The sequence below is a fragment of the Melanerpes formicivorus genome, unplaced genomic scaffold (assembly GCF_026170545.1).
Source record: "Melanerpes formicivorus ecotype bairdi unplaced genomic scaffold, bMelFor1.0.p_v2 SCAF_29, whole genome shotgun sequence".
NCBI lineage: Eukaryota > Metazoa > Chordata > Aves > Piciformes > Picidae > Melanerpes > Melanerpes formicivorus.
In genome coordinates, this window is record NW_027142381.1 from 9,432,265 (window position 1) to 9,453,037 (window position 20,773).

At 56.5% G+C, this 20,773-nt stretch overlaps 1 long non-coding RNA gene across 1 annotated transcript; it reads right to left on the reverse strand.

Annotated features, from left to right (window-relative positions):
• Positions 1–1,014: 1,014 nt before the first annotated feature.
• On the reverse strand, positions 1,015–19,242 carry LOC137449422 (uncharacterized). The gene is made up of 4 exons (XR_010989381.1): positions 18,950–19,242; positions 14,709–14,836; positions 5,197–5,433; positions 1,015–1,498 (listed from the first exon to the last, which is right to left on the reverse strand). It is a non-coding gene; the product is annotated as an uncharacterized lncRNA (long non-coding RNA).
• Positions 19,243–20,773: the final 1,531 nt, after the last annotated feature.

Sequence of the window (20,773 nt, forward strand, 5' to 3'; positions counted from 1 at the left end):
GGGGCAGGGGCGGCAGAGCCGGGGCAGGGGAGGCAGAGCCGGGGCAGGAGCGGCAGAGCCGGGGCAGGAGCGGCAGAGCCGGGGCAGCGGAGGCAGAGCCGGGGCAGCGGAGGCAGAGCCGGGGCAGCGGAGGCAGAGCCGGGGCAGCGGAGGCAGAGCCGGGGCAGCGGAGGCAGAGCCGGGGCAGCGGAGGCAGGGCCGGGGCAGGAGCGGCAGAGCCGGGGCAGGAGCGGCAGAGCCGGGGCAGGAGCGGCAGAGCCGGGGCAGGGGCGGCAGGGCCGGGGCAGGAGCGGTAGAGCCGGGGCAGGGGCGGCAGAGCCGGGGCAGGGGCGGCAGGGCCGGGGCAGGAGCGGTAGAGCCGGGGCAGGGGCGGCAGGGCCGGGGCAGCGGAGGCAGAGCTCTGCCAAGGCTCCCATGCTGAGGGCTCTGAACCCAGCAGCCCCCTGTGCAAGGCACAGCCCCAACCGGGGGCATTCCAGCAACAATGCAGAGGAGTTGCTCTGCTGAGGGGAAGGAAGCAGGGAAAAGTTATTTAAACCCAGGTTCATCTGCAATTCCCCCTCTGCCTCACACTGTTATTAACTGATTGGGTTTCATCACAGCCTCCTCTGCTGCCTGGAGCCTGATTGCCCCAATTTGCATTTCTCTTGGACAAGCAGCTCCAAAGAGCTCCCAGGCTCCCAGTCCCCCCAGGCTGAGCCCCAGTCCTGCCCTCTGGGATGGCAGCAGGAGCTGAGCTTTGTCCTGCCAGAACTGAGCCACCAGGAACAGGACAGATCTCATCAGTGCTGATCACTGCTCAAAGGGTGGGTGGCAGGAGGATGGCACCAGGCTTTGTTCAGTGGTGCCCAGTGCCAGGAGAAGGGGCAGTGGGCACAGACTGGCACAGAAGTTCCATCTGAACATGAGGAGGAACTTCTTTAATGTAAGGCTGCTGGAGCCCTGCAGCAGGCTGCCCAGGGAGGTGGTGGAGCCTCCAGCTCTGCCGACATTCAAAACCCACCTGGATGTGTTCCTGGGTGACCCTCTCAAGGTGACCCTGCCTGGGGGGGTGGGCTGGACTGGGTGATCTGCAGAGGTCCCCCCCAGCCCCTGTTCTGTGGGTCTGTAACAGCTCTGCAAGGATTCCCAAGGTCCATGGCTGTCCCAGGGTGCTGTCTCCTGAGGTCTCCCCTCACTCACAGCCCAGGAGCTGGGGAGCAGCAGCACTGCAGACAGGAAGTTCCTGGAGCCCATTGGGTTTGCTTCTTCCAGAGGGCAGAAAGCTGCCAGGCAGGCTGACATCACCAGGGGAGGTGTTAGGATGGATGAACACAGCCCACAGATGGATGTGCTGCTCGAGTCCAGCCTCTGCTTCAGCAGGTTCCTGAGCTTGGCCAACCCTCCCTGGTCAGAGTCTTCATCAATAACATCTTTCCTCTGAAGCCATTTCCATCGTCACAGCTTTGTGGTGTCCTCCACGAGGCAGCACACTGCAGCCTGCTGCTCTTTCAATCTCCTGACAGAGTGAGCAGCAGAAGCAGTGAGGTCAGAACCCAGCAGAGCCCAACCTGCAGCATGGGGCAAGGGGAGGTAGTGAAGCAGCCCTGAAGCACTGAGCTCCCTGGCAGAGGGGAAGGGCTGTGGGCAGCAAGCAATGGGAAGGCAGCAGAGGCACCACCAGCCCTGAGGACACCTCCTGGGACCCTGCATGGTGGTGATCAGGGGTGTGAGGTTAATCAGCACCAGCAACCTGAGGCAGGTACCTGCTGCAGGGACCCTTTGGTCTGATGGAGCCATGCAAGGGCAGTGAGGAGCTACCAGGAGCATCCCAACTCCCAGGAACCTGCCAGAGATCAGAGCCAGCAACAGGGAAGGGATCAAAGCTGAGGAGTGCAGGGTGAGCCTGGAGATGAGGAAGAAATTCTGACAGTGAGGTTGAGGAGGCTCTGGCACAGGCTGCCCAGGGAGGCTGTGGCTGCCCCCTCCCTGGAGGTGCTCAAGGCCAGGCTGGATGAGGCCCTGAGCAGCCTGGGCTGGTGGGAGGTGTCCCTGCCCGTGGCAGGGGGCTGGAACTGGGTGACCTTTGAGGTCCCTTCCAACCCAACCCAGCCTGTGAATCTATGAAGCTGTCAGCATGGAGCACACTGATGGCTGGATCCCAACAGCCCCACTGCTGCTGGTGGCAATCTGGGTCAAAGCCCCCACCTCTGTGGTGTGGGCCTCATCCTGCTGCCCTTAACGATCCAGGCTGTGAAGTTTCTTTTTCTCATTTAAGCCTGGATTGATTTTCACTCAGCCAAGTGCAGAGGGAGCTCTGGCTGCACACAGCCCCCCTGGACACTCTGCCTTTGCTGGAGCCATTCTTTAGCCCATCACCTGCAGTGCCCCTGCTGCAGCCCCCAGCAGCCCCCAGCAGCTATTCCAAACCTGTCAGCTCTCATTAATGGAGCTCACAGCAGGAGCAGGCCAAGGGAACCCAGCAGTTCCACCAGGCTCCTTGTGCCTGCTCATGGTGCTTGGGCAGAGGGTCCCAGCCCGGCTGTGCTGCAGGGGGAGATGGACAGATCACAGCAAGGGAGGAGAGAGCAGAGCCCAGCTCCCAAGGGCTGGGGTGGCAGCAGCCAGCAGCAGGCAAACAGCACAGCACCAAGGGGTCTGCTCAGCACCAAGGGGTCTGCACAGCACCAAGGGGTCTGCTCAGCACCTGAGCCTTCTGCAGCTCATGGAGTCTCACCTGGAAATGAATATTGACCTCCCTGGATAGGTTCCTTCTAACATCCAACCTAAACCTCCCCTGATGCAACTTGAGGCCATTTCTTCCTGGCCTTGGAGAAGGGAACAACCCACACCTTGCTCCAACCTCCTTTCAGGGAGCTGTAGAGAGCCTGAAGGTCTCCCCTCAGCCTCCTCTTCTCCAGACTAGACCCCACCCCAGTTCCCTCAGCTGCTCCTCACCAGACCTCTTCTCCAAACCCTTCTCTGGTCACACTCCAGCCCCTCAATGTCCTTCTTAGAGTGAGCAGCCCAGACCTGACCCCAGTGCCAAGGGTGTGGCCTCCCCAGTGCTGAGTACAGGGGCACACCACGATGTCTTGGTGATGCTCCATGCCACCAGGTTCCCAAGGTCACTTCATGACCAAAGGGTAAGGGCTGAGCCACAAACCTTCCCAGTGATCCCCCTGAGAGGAGGGTGACAACACCCATGGCTGCTGGGCAGTGATCCCTTTGCTTTCTGAATCCCCAAGCACCACGTGGGGATGCTTGGAGAGCTACAAAACCCACACCTGAAGGCCTAATTCCAACTCCATTTCCTAGGCACTCCTATAAAATTTTCATTACAGATGAGTGCCCTGTGCTGGACCAGAGGGCAGCTTTATTAGGAGCTGCAGCCCAGCAGGCAGGCAGCAGCAGAATGAGCTGCAGATATTCCACTGCCAGATACGGCCAAGGGCTGGGAACGGAGCAGATTAGAGGGGAAAAAGCAATTCTGAGCCATTCCTAGCAGAGGCAGAGACCCACACAGCTCAACAATTACAGAGACAGGCTTCAAGGGCACTCCTGGAACAAAACTACAGACTGGAGGCATGGTAAGAAACAAAAAGGTGACCCCAGGAGACCACTGACTTCCTCCTGGCCCAGAAGGCAAAGGATCTCCTGGGGTGCATCAAGGAGAGTGTGGCCAGCAGGTCAAGAGACTTTCTCCCCCTCTGCTCTGCCCTAGTGAAGCCACATCTGGAGTACTGTGTCCTGTTCTGGGAACTGCTGGAGAGAGTCTAATGGAGGCCACAAGGATGCTGAGGGCCCTGGAGCATCCCTGTGAGGAGCAAAGGCTGAGAGCCCTGAGGCTGCTGAGCCTGCAGCAGAGCAGCCTGAGAGGGATCTGCTCAGTGCTCAGCAAGAGCTAAAGGGTTGGGATCATGGGGATGGGGCTGAGCTCTTCTCAGCAGTGCTCAGTGACAGGACAAGGGGCAAGGGGCACAAGCAGGGACCCAGGGGGTGTTACTTGACCTTGAGGAGGAACTCCTTTGCTGTGAGGGTGCTGGAGCCCTGGGGCAGGCTGCCCAGGGAGGTTGTGGAGTCTCCTTCTCTGGGGACTTTCAAAAGCCAGACCTGGACACATTCCTGGGCAACCTGCCCTGGGTGACCCTGTGCCAGCAGCAGGGCTGGACTGGATGATCTCCAGAGGTCCCTTCCAGCCTCACCCATTCTGTGCTTCTGGACTCTGCCTCCATTTCCACCACCACCCCTTTGGTAAAAGGAACTTCTCTTTCATCAGCCCTGCTGATTTGTGCCACCCTTGGCCTCCCAGAAAGCTCCCAGCTCTCAGGTGCTGTTTGCCTGTTGCGTCCTCCCTCCCTGGGGCAGGGGCAGGGGCAGGTCCTGGTCCTGCCTTCCCCGAGGGCTTTTTGCTTTGCGCCGGAGGCAGCCTGGGCTTGGTGCGCTCCCGATGTGCCCCACGTGCGGCTCTGCTCTTCCTCCTCTCGGCTCCCTGCTTTCTCCTGCTCTCAAAAGCAGAGCAGGGCGGACAATGCTTTTTCCCGGTGATTAATTAAGGGCGAGGCGGGACCCCGGGGCTGCCGCTCTCATTTCCGAGGTGCTGCAGCTGCCGTCGGGCGCAGCCGCCCCGCGACTGTCCCCCACTGTCGTTTGTCATCTCCTGACACTGATAAAGAGCTGCTCCAGCGCTGTGTCTTTGCGAGGGAACATATCCATATCAAAGCTGCTTGGATCATCCTTTTGCAAACCCTCTGCCGCGTTTGCTGGCCTAGTTTCCTTCCCCATGGAGTCACAGAATGGGTTGGGCTGGCAGGGACCTTAAAGATCATCCAGTTCCAAGCCTCTGCCATGGGCAGGGACACCTCCACCAGCCCAGGTTGCTCCTCCAGGGAGGGAGCATCCACAGCCTCCCTGGGCAACCTGTGCCAGTCCCTCCTCATCCTCACTCTAAACAATTTCTTCTCCATCTCCAGTCTCAGTCTCCCCTCCTCCAGCTCAAAGCCATTGTTCCTCATCCTGGCACTCCCAGCCCTTGTCAAAAGTCCCTCCCCACTTTCTTGCAGCCCCCCTTACCCCTTCCCCCCCATCTCAAACTCTTCTTTCCCTCCATGAGTCTCCACACCACCAGCACCACCACCCCAGCCTGCCCTGGACCTTGGCTGCTCCTCCAGCTCCCAGGGCATAAAGACTCTTGGGAAATGGTAAGAGGTCACTCACCCTCCACAGTGCTCAGCACCACATCTTGGCAGGCTCAGATTAACGTTTGAACTGCAGCATGAAGGTTGCCTCTGGGCACCTGAGTGCTTGTTGGCCGTGGTGAGATCCATGCTGCTCTCTGTACAGCGTTGCAGTGGAGGATGCAGCTCTGTGCAGCCAGAACAAGAGCAGTGAGGTCACAGCCATTAGGAAAATCATCTCCAGACTTTTAACTGGAGCAGATTTCCTCTGGAAGATCTGGGAAGAGAACAAGAAGGAATTGCAGCATTTTTTTTCCCCTATAAAGATGCTGTTCTCTTTATGATGGCACTTTAACAAGAGCTTAATGAAGAGCATTTCCTTGTTTTGGAGAGGCACAGACAGGCCAGAGAAAGCTACCAATTCATTAGCATCCCATCATGAGTGTAGCCTCCATATTCCCCAGCCATATGGTCAGCACAATGTGCTTCCAGAAACCAGGGACCTCTACAAAGGCTTTATTACCATCAGGCAGCACGTCCAAGTGGCCTGTGGTTAGCAGGAGATGGGGAACATCTTATTTCAGGCTCTTCTGGGTGTGAAGGAGCACACCATGGGCTGGGAGGCAAGGTGACCTTGTAGGACACCAGCATCCCTTTCACTGCAGAGAGGATTTTAATCGAGATCTTCTCTTGGTGCTGAGCAAAACAGAGCCTCCAGAGCAGATACACATCTCCAGGAGCTAGCTGCCCAGGTGGGAGACACAGCATCTGCTTCCATCTCCCTCTCCAGATGAATTTCCCCTATGACTAATTAAACCTCCCAGCAGGCTGAACGCTGTGTCCAGCAATTAGCCATGTCTGAGCTGAAACCTCAGCCAGCCACAGAAAGCTGAGAGCTTCTCCCCAGTCCCACTACATGCAGGGGCAGCAAGCAGGAGCAGCATCTGCAGGTGGCCATAAATAGATGTGAAGTGACCACATGCAGCTGCTGCAAGCAGGCATCTCCAAGAGACCCCCTGCTCCCACCAAGGCAGGCACAGCACCATGGACCCCCTGTGAAAAGCACCCCAAAGTGCAGGCAACAGCACCACAGGATTGTGTTGGCTGGAAGAGACTTTCAAGATCATCAAGTCCAGCCATTAACCAAGCACTGCCAGGGCACCACCAAACCATGGCCCTCAGCACCACATCTACCCAGCTTTGAAACCCCCCCTGGGGATGGGGACTCCACCACCAGCCTGGGCCAGGGCTTGGCAACCCCTTCCAGGGAATAAATTGATCTTCATGCCCAACCTAAACCTCCCCTGGGGCAACTCAAGGCTGTTTCCTCTTATCCTCTTTCTTGTTCCTTGGGAGAAGAGACCAAGCCCCACCTGGCTGCAGCCTCCTGTCAGGGAGATGTAGAGAGTGAGCATCAGCAGATCACAGAATCGTTTCTGTGGGCAAAGACCTTTAAGATCACTGAGTCCAACCAAGTCTGGCATCCCTCAGCACCACACCTCTGCACCATTTAAAGGTCTCCCTTGAGATGATAATAGACCATGGCCCCCATGGGCTCTCTGGGCTTGGAGGTGCAAAGGAATTTGCTTTGCTGCACACAGAGCAGCCCAAACAGAGAGGGGCACACAGCAGCACAGCCTGTGCTCCAGTTCCCTCTCCCCAGGGATGCTTCTCCTCAGAGAGCCCAGGTGGCATCTCCCACCCCCTCCTGAGACCAAACCAGCTCCTCTCTCTCAGCACCCCCAACGTGTGCCTCTGGGCTCCCAGCACCCCCAACACGTGCCTCTGGGCTCCCAGCACCCCCAACGTGTGCCTCTGGGCTCCCAGCACCCCCAACGTGTGCCTCTGGGCTCTCAGCACCCCCAACGTGTGCCTCTGGGCTCCCAGCACCCCCAACGTGTGCCTCTGGGCTCCCAGCACCCCCAACACGTGCCTCTGGGCTCTCAGCACCCCCAACGTGTGCCTCTGGGCTCCCAGCACCCCCAACGTGTGCCTCTGGGCTCCCAGCACCCCCAACACGTGCCTCTGGGCTCCCAGCACCCCCAACGTGTGCCTCTGGGCTCCCAGCACCCCCAACGTGTGCCTCTGGGCTCCCAGCACCACGCACACTTCCTAATGAGCAAATAACTCCTCCCTCACTCCAGAGCTCGGCTGGCAATTCAGCGAGACGCAGCGGGAGGGTTTGAGCTCCTCCTGCATTCCCTGACCTGTGTCAGCATTTTATTCTGCAGCCCTGTAGGGTTTTTCAGTTTGGGGGAGAGGAAAAAAAATAAAAGGGAGTTTTCAAAGCTTTAATGGCTTTGAAAACAACACAGAGAGTTCTCTTTACTGCAGGAAAGGTTAATGATCTCCCTCTGCTACAGAACAAAACTGGACATCACCATAAATAATGGTAATAAGAGATAAAGTATCAGCTGGAGCGGGGCGGTGGCAGGGCAGGTAGAGTTGTGATGCATTTCCATTATTCCCAGGAACTGCTGGGTGTGAAAGTTGCAAAGCAAAGGCAGTCAATTAAAAACTGAAAAGCCTGCAATTAAAGAATTGCTCAAGCAGGAACAGATTTTGTCTTGCCTGGGAAGAGCCAAGGCTGTGGCTCCTGGGCAGACTGCAGCTAGAACACACAGAGCTCTCTCTCTCTTGCTCCCTCTCCCCTCCTCTCCAGCACCATGCTGCCATGCAGCTCTAGCACCCAAGCCTAGGGTGGTCCTGCAGGACTCACCTGCATGACCAGAGCTGAGCATCTCAGTACCAGCAGGAGCTGGCAGCTTCAGGTTGCTCCAAGCTTGGCCTTCAGGCAGAGAAGCAGTGGTGCCAGCCCATGGGTGCTCTGCCCCAGCCCATCAGAGCAGCTCCATCACCCAGGGCATCACACAGCTCCCAGCAGTGCTGATTCTTTGGGGTGCCTCACCTGGGCTCTGCCTGAGCACATCTCAGAAGGAGGGCAGACCAGCACTTGCAGGCAGGTCTTCAGATGTCTCCTCTCCTGCTAGCTCTTGCTCCATCTGCCCCTGAAGGTGCAACTGCCCTGGCCATGTTTCTGCACGTGGGTTTCATTTCAGGCCCATCCAAAAGGCCATTTGCATTGGCAGCCAGCAGGTGTGGAAGAGACCTCGCAGGAGCCTCCCTCTTTGGGTCATAAAGAGCTGGAAGTGGGTGCTCAGGCTCCAGAGCTGCTCTGTCCCATCCCTACACTAGGCTCAAACGTGGGTTGCAGTTGGCTGGGGTGTCACAATGGGTTCCTGGACTCCACTGAAAGCAGGATTAGAGCACACACACTAAAAACTCCACTAGAGACATCAGCTGAAGCACTGGGGACCAGCACACACAATCACAGAATGGGTTGGGTGGGAAGAGACCTTAAACCTCATCCAGTTCCAACCCCCTGCCATGGGCAGGGACACCTCCCACCAGCTCAGGTCACTGCAGGTCTCATCCAGCCTGGCCTTAAACACCTCCAGGGAGGGGACATCCACAAGCTCCCTGGGCAACCTGTCCCAGTGCCTCCCCCCCTCGCTGTAAACATGACCTTACAAACCTCAGCACAAGCCAGAGGTGACAGCCCAGCTGCCACCACTCTGCAGCGCACACAGGGACCGGCCAGGCAGGAGTCAATCCATCACCGGCGGCAGGAGCTGCCCCCAGCACGGAGTGGGGAGGGGAGGGGGCCTGAGCCCATCTCCGATGGCATTAATCACCTCTGCAGGGCTCTGCCGGCGCTGGACACTCCTATTAATCAGCAGCTATCAGCCCTGCAGCCTGGCCGGGGCCCCTTTGTGCGGGACCCTTCCCATCACAGCCTGATAAGATTATCAGTGAGGAGCGAGACACCCATTGAGCAGCGCCGCCCGCCGCGGGGGAGGGATTTCTGTGGGGTGTTTGTGCCCCTGTCTCCGAGATGAGCTGTTTCTTGTCTTGTCAAACCGCAGCCTTTTCTCTAAAGAGCCGGCTTTAAGAATCCAATTTGTCAAGCTGGACAATCATTTGAGAAGCCACAGAAAGCCTCGGGGGCTTTACCAGAAAAAAAGAAGAAGAAAAAAATCAGGAGGTTTTAAATGGTAACTGAAAGGGATTTGAGAATAGGCTGAGTGGCCTACATCAATTAATCTTCAGAGAGATGGGGCTTTGTGAAGCTGGAGTGGCAGAGAAGTGTCAAAGGCTGCTTACGGGGCTGGAGGAGATGGAAGCTATTGATATTTCTCCTCTCCTTTTCCCTCTTTTCTTCTTTCTCAGTCTCTTCAGAACATGGGAAGGCAGCAGCCCCTGTGACAGGGCACTGCAGAGCCAAGAAGAGTTGGATGCTCAAGCCAAGAAGGGCTGGGTGGGCAAGGCAAGGTTTAGGTGGGCAAGCCTAGAAGAGTTGGGTGCTCAGGGCCACTCCTCCTGGTGACATTTTGCTGTGGTCATTCCTAACGTCAGCCCAGGGAAGCCAGAGCTGCTCTCCCAGCACAGTTCCTCACCACCACTGCTGGCAGATGCTGGAGCTCAAGGACAGCCCCCAGAAGGAGCCATCAGACACCACTGCCACGGGCACTTAAGGGTGTTCTCAGGTAAAACCTGAGGGTCCAGCTTCCTCCATCACCAGCTGGGGCTTGGCTCCATCTGAGAAAGGAGGAGAAAAAGATGAATTGCTTCAGTTTGAACCCAGGGCCTGAGCAAAAGGTTGCAAGCAGACAGGAGGACCTCAGGGCTTGCAAAACAAAGTGAAGAGACCTTGGCTGAGCAGATCCAGCCCTGTGACACCACCACGGCTAAGGAAAGGAGACAGCCCCTATTGCTCTTCACCTTCCAGCCACACCACACCCCCAGGAACATATAGCCAAGGGCTGGGGAGTGAAAATGAGGAGCACCAAAGAGCACAACCAAGCATGGGAGAGATCTGGGGGACACAGGAATGAAAACACCAGGCTGGAAAACATCCTGGGAGTGAAGGAATCAAAGCTCTGCAGAGGGAAGGGGCAGGCTGCCGCTTGCCGGCGCCGAGAGCAGGATGTGAGGAGCTCCAGATGGCTGCTGGGGGTTAGTGCAATAAAAGATTCAATCTGACAGGCAAGTGTGGGGCTGGCTAATAGTAAAACCACAAACTACTTCCTTTAAAATAAAACAAAAACAAGACTGGGAAGGAGCCTAACAGCTCAGAGACCTGCCCCAGGGAACGGAGCCTACCTGCCCCTCCTCGCAGAAGCAGAATGTGAGGACACCTCACTCACTTTCCAGCCAGGGGAAATGGATCTGCCCTGGAAATAGTCCAGAAGGGCTTCAAGTGAAGGTTCTGAAGTGAAGGTGATAACTTTGCCAATTAAATATCGATGTGATTTTTTCCTCCCCCTTCTCCTCCCCCCCCCCCCCCAGTGCTGTCGGTAGGAGATGATACAAAGACACAAAGCCTCCTGGCGCAGCTTAATTGCTCACCTATAGGAAATGATGAGCTCTGGAGCACTGCACAAGCACTGCCTTGGCTACTGACTGCCTTATTAATCGGTGATACCAACCTGAGCTTAATTCTTCTGCCCGAGGAAGCACAGGACAAGAGCAAAAGGCTCTTCAGCAGCACACTCCAGCGCTCAGCAAAGCGCTTCGCTGAGCAGCGCCGGGCGTCAAAGCGCGCCGGTGTTTAATCACAGCATTAAAGTGTTGTGCTGAGCTGATGCCTGGAGCCCAGGAGACAGGATGGACTTCCTATTAAGGCATCTTTTATCTCCACAGCCTTGGATTTTTATTTCTTTCCTACTGACAAATGGTGCAGGGATCCTGTGCTTTGCGAGCTGCTGCTAAATGGTTTCTAGTCCAGGGCAAGCTGAGGACAAAAACAGGCTCATTTTAAATAGCCATAGACCCCAGCACTTCAGAACAGGGCAACCCATGAGGAGAGCTGGGACTGGGGAGGGCCTGGGCTGCCTTCCCCTGGGCATGGATATGCCTTGGGGAGCACCAGGATGGACCCTCCAGAGTAGAGAGGATAGACTCATAGATGCATAGACTCATAGAGTTGTTTTGTCTGGAAGAGACCTTTGAGATCATCAAGTCCAGCCTTCAACTTCCAGTGCACAGTGACCAGGGACACCTTGCTCAGAGCAGGGGAGAGTGCAGGCACAGGGCACTGAATGGAAAAGTTCAAAGCCTGGACTGGCACAGACAGCTGCTGCTTGTTGCTAATCATAAGGATATTACTACTGCTGATGGATTCAGCCTTCACAGGAGCAGGGCTGCTGCATGCCTTCAGACTCCACTTCCTCAGCAGCCAAAAGGTCACTCCTAAAACCTCACTCCTAAAACCTCACATTTCTATCTGCTATAGAGTCTTAGGATCATTTGGGTTGGAAGAGACCTTCAAGATCTTTGCGTCCAACCATTAACCCTATGCTTCCGGGTCACCTCTAAACCATGTCCCTCAGCACCACATCTGCACAGCTTTGAAACCCTTCCAGGGATGGGGACTCCATCTGGGCAGCCTGGGCCAGGGCTTGAAAACCCTTTTAGGGAAGAAATAGTTCCTCATGTCCAACCTAAACCTCTGCTTCCAAGGAGTCTTTCTGGGGGAATGTTTTTAAAGGGATTGACCCTTACACTGTTGCCATGAAGAGCTGATGGGCACGGGCTTGCAAAGCCATCTGCAGGAGCAGGGGATTTGCATTTGCATCTGCTGGGGCTCTGGCGGCCAAGCTTCACTCCCAAAGAAGCTGTGGTTAGATGAGAGGGAGCGGAGCAGCGACGGAGGCTGAGACGAAATTGATGGCAGCAGAAAAAAGCAGGAGGTACAAATGGCTTGAGAAAAGGAGTGATGAGATGTGACTGCCCTGGGTCCTGGGACTGGAAAGAGCAAAATGGGAAAAGACCACCTGGACGAAGAGAAAGTGCTTCTGATTGCTGGGGGGAAAGAGAGTTAAAGCTCATTGGAACGGACAGGGCAATCTGGAGGCGGCGCGGCGCTGTGATTGCTTCCAGCGGCGCAGGCAGCGGGCGGTGGCTGCAGCCCTCCCCGGGGCCGCCGCTGCCGAGCTGGGAGGGAGCCCAGCACCAGCGCAGGGTATCATCATCCTGGGCTGGGAGGTGTGGGCACAAGGTTCCTGCCACACCGATGTTGGGAGGGCAGCCCCAGTTTTGCCAACTCCCCTTACTCCTCTGCAAACCAGAAAGCTCAGAGCCCAGCTAGGTGCTGCTGGAGAGCTGGGGGCCACCCTGCCCAGCCCCTTGCCCTGCGTGGGGAGCAGAAGGGAACTGACCCATTACAGGGAAGCAGCCATTTAGGCATAACCACGGGGACAGGCTGAGAGAGTTGGGGCTGTTCAGCCTGGAGAAAACTGCAGGGAGACCTTAGAGCTGCATTGCAGCTGGGGAGGGATTGTTCAGAAGGGCCTGTGGGGACAGGACAAGGGGCAATGGTTTGAAACTGGAGCAGGGCAGCTTTAGGTTGGACATCAGGAGGATGTTCTGCACAGTGAGAGTGGGGAAACACTGCAACAGGCTGCCCAGGGATGGGGTTGAGGCTCCATCCCTGGAGACATTCAAGGTCAGAGTGGCTGTGTCCCTGGGCAGCCTGCTCTAGCTGGAGGTGTCCCTGCTGAGTGCAGGGGGTTGGACAAGATGACCTTGGAGGGTCCCTTCCAACCTGATGCAATTCTGTGAAGCTGTGACCCCAATGCCTGGGTTAGTCTGGACCCCCAGAGCCCCCCAGCCCGAGGACTTTACCCCCAAGCCCTGCTGCTGCTGTGCATCCCAGCACCGAGCCTGCTCTGGGCTCTGGATTCCCACAGCCAAAGATTTTCTAAAGGTTATGCAAAGGTTACCCCACAATTAACGACTTCGATCACAGCCTGCCTCTGTTTGCCCAACTTCCAAAGTCTGAAGGCTACCAGGCAGCTCCACAGCACAGCTTGACAGGCTCCAGTTCCCCCCAGGCACTCGCTCCGATCCCCCAGCCCTGCGTGCGGCGCCGGGGCCAAGGCACAGGTGGGGATGGGGAGGAATAACAGCACAGCCTTTGCCTCTGCCCTGGGCACTTCTAGCTTGTCTCAACTCAGAAATGATCCAATCTGAGCGTTTCTGCATGCTGACCTGTTGGGCTCACCCTCAGTGACAGGCAGATGGTCAGGTTTGGATTCACACCTTGGGCTGACAGCCCAACTGCTCTGCCTCATGCTCACACACTGACCCCTGCCTCCCCTTGCTAATCCGCCCAGAGCCCTCCAGGCTTCTGCCTTTCCAGGAGGGAGCAGCTCAGGAAGATGGAGCACTGAGATTGCTTTGGCCTGCTGGATAAATCATCTGCAGAGGCAGCAGCCCACCCACAGTGAGTGGCTGGGGGGTGACCATGATGTGCAGCACATGCAGAGGTGCCCAGTTTCAAAAGGGGCAGCAGTGATGTGTTTTCCCTCCAGTCTCCTTCCTCACCTTGTTAGGTCTCTGTCTTGGGTTACTAAACACAAGCACATTAGGATGATTTCCCTCCCAGCAGCACCAGCCTGTGGTTTGCTAATCCATGGATTCACAGATTGCAGTGGGTTGGAAGGGATCCTCCAAGGCTATCTTGTCCGGTCCCCCTGCACTCAGCTGGGACACCTCCAGCTAGAGCAGGCTGCACAGGGACACAGCAAGGCTGATCTTGAGTAGTGGCAGGGATGGGGCTTCAGCCACCTCCCTGGGCAACCTGTTCCAGCATCTCACCACCCTCACTGTGCAGAACTTCCTCCTGATGTCCAATCTAACTCTGCCCTGCTCCAGTTCCAAACCCTTGCACCTTGTCCTATCACCACAGGCCCCTCTGAACAGTCCCTCCCCAGCCTCCCTGTAACCCCTTTCAGACACTGAAGTGCAGCTCTAAGGCCTTCCTGGAGCTTTCTCTTCCCCAGACTAAGAGCTCCAGCTCTCTCAGCCTGTCTTCAGCCTTCCTGGATGATTTCCCTGTCAGGTTTCCCACTCAGGAGCACAGTTTCCCAGCTCCCAGCATTCAGTCCCCCCCAGGCTGCTCTCACTGCAACCCAAACTGCTTCCCAAACCCCTTCCCTTGAACTGCAGTTTCCCATTCCTGAAGACTGGGTTTCAGAGCAGCAGAGCTCCTGATGCTGCTTCAGAATTCAAGGAGGCAGAAGAAAAAACACTGGGAAGCATTTTCAGCTGGGCACTGATATTCTGAAGGTCATTTTAAAGACAGAGAACACAACCTGGCTCCTGGGGATGTTCATCAGGACCTCCTGGTGGACTTGAAGGAGGAGGAACAAGAAGGGGTGGTGGAGTGCAGCAGGGAGAGGGGGTGAAGGGAATTGCAAAGCTTGTCCAGCATGGAATGAGTTACCAGGGAGCTGCTGGAGTCACCACCCCAGAGGTGTTCTGCAAACCTGTGGCCATGGCACTTGGGGACACAGCTTGGTGGCCATGGTGGTGTTGGGTTGCTGGTTGGGCTGGATGATCTTAGAGGCCTTTTCCAGCCCAAACAATTCTGTGATGCTGGTTTTTAGATGCTGCTGTTTTGGAGGACTCTGCCATGGAGCCACACACCTCAGGGAGCAACTCTGGCATTAAGAGATTCCCAAACCAAAGAATAAAAGCTGGACTCACAGTGAGAAGGACACAGTAGGCACATGAAGGCAATATGGATCTCAGCCTGGACATCAACCTTCTCTTCCCTCCCAGGAGGTGCCACCGAGCAGTCTGGATTTCCTTCCTATGTCCAGCGGCTCCTCAGGCTGTGGAAGGCAGGTGAACAGAGTGGGACTGTGAGACAGCAACAAACTCCAGGAGATGCTGAATAGAAGAGTTTGCAAACACCCAGTGGTCAGCCCAGTATGAAACCCAGACAGCAGGAACATCTCCACCTCCTCCACTCCACCTACGGAGTCACACATGCAGCATGGACCTCGTCCTTTGATCCCTGACAGCTCTCTCAGCTGGCTGAGGAAGGCATTCGTGGCCTTAGGTTGTGCCAGGGGAGGGTTAGGTTGGAGAGCAGGAAAAATTTCTCTGCTGAGAGAGAGGCAAGCGGCTGGCACAGGCTGCCCAGGGAGGTGGTGGAGTCCCCATCCCTGGAGGTGTTCAAGAAGCCTGCAGATGTGCTGCCTCAGAGCTGGTTTGGTGGCCATGGCAGGTGGGTTACAGCTCACTCGACCTTAAAGGTCTTTTCCAACCTTGATGGTTCAGTGATCCCGTGCTGGGTGGGTTTTGTTGCCAACACCTGCAAACAGATGTGTGCTGCTGGATGCTGGTGGTCCGTGCCCTGAGCCCCTCAGAACCCCCCTGAGGCACTCACCCTGCCCTGCAGAGCCAGGAAGGAAAACAAACAGCGGCAGAAAGGGGGAAAACTTTCTGTCTCTGCCGTTAATTATGATCTTACTTTGCAGAGAGAGAAGCTGTCACTCAGGCTGCCATAATGGATCGTTTCTATTTCAGTCCTCCCTCCACCCCATTATCTGCTCTACGATCCAGCCGGGGCGGTGATGGATGGATAAGGGCCGGTCCCAGGGGCGCTGCCGGCTCTCCCTCGCCCGGCGCCTCTATCTTTTTAAATATTTCAGCTGTTTGAGATCTTTATTTCGCATTTCGATTTCCTGTAGTACAGTAAATTTATCTTAGTCACCCAGTCAAGTTCTCTCTCCAAGCCCCTTATCTCCTTCTCCTCCTCCCTGCGCCTGAAGGCACCGACGTTATCTGCGCTGCCGGCGGAGCAGCCCCTGGCACCCCGCGGATCGCGCCAGCCCCTGGCAGCACAGCCCGAAGGAGACCTTGGAAGCCCCGAGCTGGGCACCAGCTCAGTGCTCAAACCCGGCACCAGCTCCTAGCAAGGTCAGAGGAGAACCACAGAATGGTTCGGGTTGGAAGTGACCTTACAGATCATCCAACTCCAGCCTCCTGACAGCATCTTCCTCAGCCCCGAGGCAGCAGCTGGGAGCAATCAAATGCAAATATTCTTTTCAAATTACTACAAAAGCCAAGAACCAGGTGAGACAAAGTCCCCTTCTCGCTGTTCCTACCTTGGCAGCACCGAGCCACGATCAGGCAGCACCCCCTGGTGCCACCGCTGCCGGCCGGCTCCACTCGGGCTCTGACCGCGGGGCACCCCCACGCCGCGGGGGGAAGATCCTGGACCGGACTAGGGTGGGGGACCACAAACCAGGAAACCATCAAAGGGCACAGGAAACCCTCTGTGAGCTGTGAGGAGACAAACCTTCTGCTCTCTCACACACAAACATGCAGCCAGAGGAATGCTGCTGAGGTCCTGGCTGATGGAGCTGGTGAGGCAGGCAGGGAAATCCTCTCTGCCCAGCTCTGAGCACAAAACACCCCAGGGTGGGACCATCCCCATCCTGACTACCAGGGGCTAGGGGATCCATGAACTCCTGGCAGTACAGGACCAGACCCTCCCTGCACACCCCCAGCAGCCAACGCCAGCTGTTGGGCAGCCTGCACTCCCCCCAGCAGCCTGCAGTGAGGTGCTCACTAATCTCCTTCCAGCTCTTGAAATGATTTTGTCCTCTGGGATCAAACAGCAGCAGGGCACCCAATAAATATGTCTGCAGAGGGTGATTTATCTGCAGGGGAAGCCATGGAAATTCCCAAACTCTCTCCAATATCCACTCCCTGGCTCTAAACAGCCTCTCTCTTGCCAGCTGGGGAATAGCTGGCTGCTCCCCTCCACAGAGATTCTGCTTTTCATTATCATTTGCTAAATAATAGATCAGAATGAGCTATTTATCACACTCAGCAGCTTGGTGATCCCCCCCCAGCCAGGGGAATTTCACCCATGGGTCAGCTGCACAGATCTGCTGCCCATGCCACAGCTCCCAGCACCTTTGCCTCACCCTAGGGCTGCCCCAGCCAGCTCCCAGGCTCTGCTCAGAGCCATCACCTCCATCAGACATTTCTTTGCCCCAGCATCACCAGCAGAGACAGAGAAGTCATTGCCCCACTCTGCTCAGCGCTGGTCAGGCCACAGCTGGAGACTACCTGAGCAGAGACCTTGGTGAGCAGGGCACAGGTCCCTGCCCATCCCATTGAGCTCAGGAGGTGTTGCTGTCTCCCCCCCATCAGCCTCAAATGCTGGCCAATGCTCCTGCCCCACCTCAGCCCTGGCTCTCTGGGATCAGCCATCGGGAAGGTGCCACACATGGGCAGCTCCCACAGCCCTGCTCTCAGCAGACAGGCAGCCTGTGCCAGCAGCTCTGCCCACCCAGACCTCTGCACAAGCCAAGACTTCTGCCAGCCTCCAGGCACCACCCAGACTGCATCCAAATCCATGAGCCAGGGAGAATGGTCCCAGCAGAGCCTTCAGACCTGACATGCACCCATCCTCACACCCCACCACACTTCATATTGCAGATGGCAGCCTTGGGAAGGGAGAGGCCAGGCTGTGAGCAGGGCACCAGCCTGACGGCTCCTGGTCATGCCAGGCAGCTGATAAATGGGCTGAGACCACAGTGTTTTGTGGCAGAGCTCACAGGAGCTGGCACTGGCTGCTGGGCACATACCAGTGGAGACAAATCCCAGACACCTGCAGGTACAGAAATGCTGGGAATGCTCCTAAACAGGAAGAGCAAAGGGGCTGCTGGGGTGCCCCTCTGGTTTTCAGGCTGCAGGAGCACCCTGGAAGAGTTCACTTCACAGGGTGGAGAAGCCACAATGGAAAAAATCCTCTGGGTGCTTTGGGCTGAGCTCCAGGCTCCAGCTGGCACAGCCCTGCTGCCCTCCCAGTGACTCTGAGAATGTCCATCAGCTCCTGGAGCACCTCTGAACCTGCACCAATGGCTGGCAGGAGTCCCAGGAACCAGTGAAGGGAACCCAGGGTGGAGGATCTGAGCATGCAGTGGTGGATCCAGCTGATGCCAGGGCCGTGCCAGTGCCCAAAGTGGTGTGCACACAGGTTTGTCCACCCATGGGACAGGTAGCCAGGGACCAGGAGATGTCTGGCAGGACAGCAGGCACAACAAAAAGGGATGCAGACATGGCAGAGAGCCAAGAAGAGAGAAAAGAAATGCAGGGAGTGGGGACTTGGCACTGAGGCTGAGCCAGCGCCAGAGTTAGATGTTGGCAAAGGAATTGGTTGCAGCACTGCTGGGGTGGGTGGTGAGACACTGGAATGGGTTGCCAAGAGCTGCTGTGGACACCTCATCCCTGGAAGCACTCAGGACCAGACTGGATGAGGCTTTGAGGAAGCTGGGCCAGTGGGAAGTGTCCCTTCTGCAGGCTGCACAGCCCCAGCTCCCAGGTGCTTGCTTTGTGTGAACACCCCAAGAGGGATCAGCTGCTGGGATGCACATCCCCCTCCAAGCCTCTGCCATCCCCCTCCAAGCCTCTGCCTAACCTCTGTCCCTGGGGGAAATCCTGCCAAGTGGTTGGTGATGCAGCAGCCAAACAGCTTCCAGCCTCCAGACGTGCTCCTGGTGACCACAGATCAAAGAGCTTGGCCAGCCACAGGTTGCCATGGGGAAGGAGAGCTGGCCAGAGCTCAGCTTCAGCCCCAGCTGAGACACGGGGAGGTGGGACGCAGGGAGGGACAAGTCCTGGTTGCTCAGCTTTCTCCTCTCTTCCCAAGCCACTGCAGGCTACCTTTGAAGTAAATTGCTTTGCAAATATTGATTCATTTAACTTTACAACATCCATCTTAAATAAACAGCATCTTGGCTTTCAGAGGGGGAAATCAAGGCAGGGAAGGAGGGGGGAAAAACCCCAAAGCAGAAGCAGGAACAAACCCATCTCTGAGCTTTGACTGCAAATTCATCGTCCCTCGTTAGCAGCTAATCAAAAGTACCAGAGGGGAAGAGATTACAGACAGGGCGGAGTGGGGAGTAGCTGAAGGAAATTCAGACCTCAAAGCACTCATTCCCTCCACATCGGAGCGCAGACAGCGTCGCTCATCCTCTCATCCACCGCAGGAGTCACTTGCAGTTCACCGCAGCCCCTGCAGCCTCGCAGGACCTGGGGATGCTGTCTCCAAAACCTCCGAAGTTAACAGGTCACAGCCACAGATCAGCTCAGGCAGGAGAAAATCTGCAGGTTTGGGTTGGTCTCAGGAAGTTTTGATCTTGCTTTGCCTGCTGGATTATAGAACCTCACTAATCTCCCCTCGCCAGCCTCCTAATCTTTATGGGAGCCCAGATACCTTATCTGCAACCTGCTTATCGAACAGCACCCCCAGCTTGTGTGGCAGCAGCAGCCCGGGTGAGGCTTGCAGCAGCTCTGGGAGCTGGGGAAGGGCTGGCAGGGAGCAGGGGTGGATTTTGGCACCCAGCTGAGCTGGCTGCCTGCCGTGCCGCGGGGAGCCCTGTGCCGTGCCAGCCAGCGGTGCTGCCGGCGGGAGCACAGCCACCAGCGCGGGAGCAGTCTGGGGAAGGCCTCCACAGATGTCAGACCTCAGATGTTTGGTCTTGATCTGGGCAGCATCTGGGCTGAGCAGCTCCAGAGTGAGAGGGTCCAGCTGAGCTCAGGGTGCTGGGGCAGAGCCCACATGTCCCTGCAGCTCCTCTGGCCCTCTCTATGCACACTGCCACCCTCCTCAGTCAGACACCAAAGCAAGCCACCAGCACTCTGGGGGCTTTTCCCCCCCTTTTCTGCCCCCCAAAAAGTGATCTGTAGGAAGCCAAATGTTCTATTACTGCAGGCAGAGAATCTCTCCTCTTCAGACTGCCCTTCCTCTCCTTATTCATCCTGACTTTCACACATTCACAGGCTGCATCAGGTTGGAAGGGACCCTCCAAGGTCACCTTGTCCAACCCCCCTGCACTCAGCATCTCCAGCTAGAGCAGGCTGCCCAGGGCCACATCCAGTCTGATCTTGAATGTCTGCAGGGATGGGGCCTCAACCTCATCCCTGGGCAGCCTGCTCCAGTGTCTCCTCACCCTCACTGCAAAGAGCTTTCCAGAAGCAAGGAGGCAGGCAGGGTCCATGACTTACCCATCCGAGCACAGCTGACAGCCAGCACCCCAGGCTGGCTCTGAGGTCTCCAGAGGGGGACAAGCTTCCATAACTCAGCCCAGCCCTGGGCTGCTGGGGGTGGCACAGCCTCTCCCCTGGCACTTCCAGCCTCGTGTGGAGCCCACCCTGGGACCTGAGGAAGGTGTTTTTAAATGAGAGGAGGAAATGGTGTCTTTGTGTCAGGCAAGTGGAAGAAATCCAGGACCAAGAGACTGCAGAGCCTTTCCACTTCAGACAGCAGGTGCTCTCCAAGATGTGGTTATGGCAACAAAATAAATGATGGATAATTGCTTTTGTGACAACTTGCCAATTAAATTAGACTCAGCAGAATAACATAATGACAATTTGTTATGCTCTGGTGGGCACTAACACACCAATCATAATTAAATGCTATGACTGAAATAGAATGCTGCTGTACACAGGAATATATAACCCCAATTCCCTCCCAGTGAAACATTATAGGTTCAGACTTGATTTCAATTTCTAGAGGATAATAGCATTAGCACACATCAGAATGAGCTTGCAATATGCAGAGAGGCAGCAGCAGCACCAGGAGACAGACAGAGCCAAGGACAGCTGAGCTGCTGGGCTCCTGGGGGGACCCTCCCCAGCATCTCTGCTGCTCCAGCTTTCAAAGCAGCAGGGGACAGCCCAAATCCCTGCCACATCCCGGGAAGGTTTCAAATCCTCAGCCCGAGGGGACTGGCCCCAAAGGAACA